Below are 2,020 nucleotides of genomic sequence, written 5' to 3'. Positions count from 1 at the left end.
AATTGATTCAATCTCACACAAATTTGACTCAGTGGCAAGTTCAAACACTGAGTGGAGGTCTGGATCAAAGGAATGACTGTCACTAGGATAAGAAATTGTATTTGCATTTGAATTTGTAGCTTCCACCTAAAATCTTAACCCTCGTTGAGATAGCTTTCATGAGAAGATCCATACCCATTCAATCTATCTATTCATTTGCTTTCATGACATTTCTATGTTGTCAGGAACATATATAAATTGATTAAATTTTGGAATGTGGCCTCATGACATTAACTAAGTTTCCATTTTTTGTATTGATTGTGTCTTTGAATATATCTCTTGTTGTAATGAAATCCTATCGTTCTATACCTTGGCCACATTAGAAGGGGTTTTTTAGATTTATTTATTGTTTTTATATCTATAATATTTAATATTATCAAGAAATTTCTATTATTATAATTTTTCAGTTTTAATGATAAGTTACTTATTTTTTGTTGTATATTATTCTCAGATTTAGCATATGGGACAAGTCAAGCATGAATATAAAATATGCAAGCAGATTAACATTTTTTGACAAATATTAATTACTATTTTGTTATGACAATTATTGTTAGAAAAGAATTTTATTGTTTTGTTGAGAATTATTGATGAATATGTATTTGAAATACTAACTGAACCTTTTAATATCTATTTTAATTATAATTTTATTATTAGTTATTTTTTCTCTTTTATAAATTTTTTCTATTGTGCACAAATTTATTTATTAATTAAAATAATTATATATGTATGAACAAAAAATTTTATTTTTTGTATTTTTATTACAAAAGTAACTTTTATTTTTGTCAAAAAGGCACCCTTTTATTAGTTGTATATTTTGAATATTAGACAACACTTGTATAAGTTGCATATCTAAAAGAAAAAACAATACTTGTATAGGTTGCATATCCAAAAGAAAAGGCAATGCTTTAAAGGGTTGCATATTCAAAACTAATAGGCAACACTTCAAAGGTTTGCAAATTCCAACTTATAAGCAATACATAAAAGAGTTGCATTTTATTGAAAATAGGCAACACTTTTTAGAGAAGAGACAATACTGCAAAAGTGTTGTCTCAAACACACCTTTGAAGTGTTATTTTTTTTTTCAACCAAAGGCAACACTTACCAGGTGTTGCCCTCAAAAGCATTGCTTTTGAAGCAAAAAAGTGTTGCCTTGATCTAAGGCAACGGCTGCATCTGCAACGCCCCCTAAAAACGTTGCCTTAGGTCCAAAAGTGTTGCCATAGATCAAAAGCAACCTTTTGTCAGCCTTTAGGCAACACTTTTTAAATGTTGCCTCAACCTAAAAATGTTGTAGTGTACATATCATCGATCTCTAATTCAATAACATTGTACTTGGTAGACTTGCCTTCCTTTTCAAGAGTACTCTCACTCTCAATTCCAGCAAAATATCCAATAACATTTAGAATGGATTAAAATAAAATAAAAAAAATTTGTTGTCAAGAAGTTTGTTAAGAAAAAAATACACCAAAATTATCAATAAAATAAATAATTTTATCCATGAATTATACTTTTTCTAAAACAATAAACTTACCAACCAAATATGTATAATCGAACCCAGGAGCATTGAGAGTGTCAAAACTCACAAAATTAAATTCATATCATAGGATACTTGATGATTCTGAAAGTATGTACACATCGATACGTTATTTTAAATTAACCACATACTCATAATGTGTAATCTTAAAGTTACCCACATTGAGTCCAACACCAAAATATCTTATTTGATAAGATATTCTATCTCTTAGCAAATTAACAAATCGAGACACAAGAGTCTTCTTAACTGAGACATGTATTTTTCCTCTCTAGAATTGATAAACAAAAATCAAAGAACAATTAAATGGGGATAAACAAACAAATTTAAAATATGAATAATATAAATTTAATATTATTTAAGAAATTGGTAGGAAACTCACGTCTTCATCGAGTCAAACCATCTCAATTGAGTATAGTAATGGAGAATTTTGTAGCTTGGTAGTGTCTA

This window comes from Arachis stenosperma, chromosome 5, assembly GCF_014773155.1.
Source record: "Arachis stenosperma cultivar V10309 chromosome 5, arast.V10309.gnm1.PFL2, whole genome shotgun sequence".
NCBI lineage: Eukaryota > Viridiplantae > Streptophyta > Magnoliopsida > Fabales > Fabaceae > Arachis > Arachis stenosperma.
Note: the sequence above shows the minus strand (reverse complement) of the source record.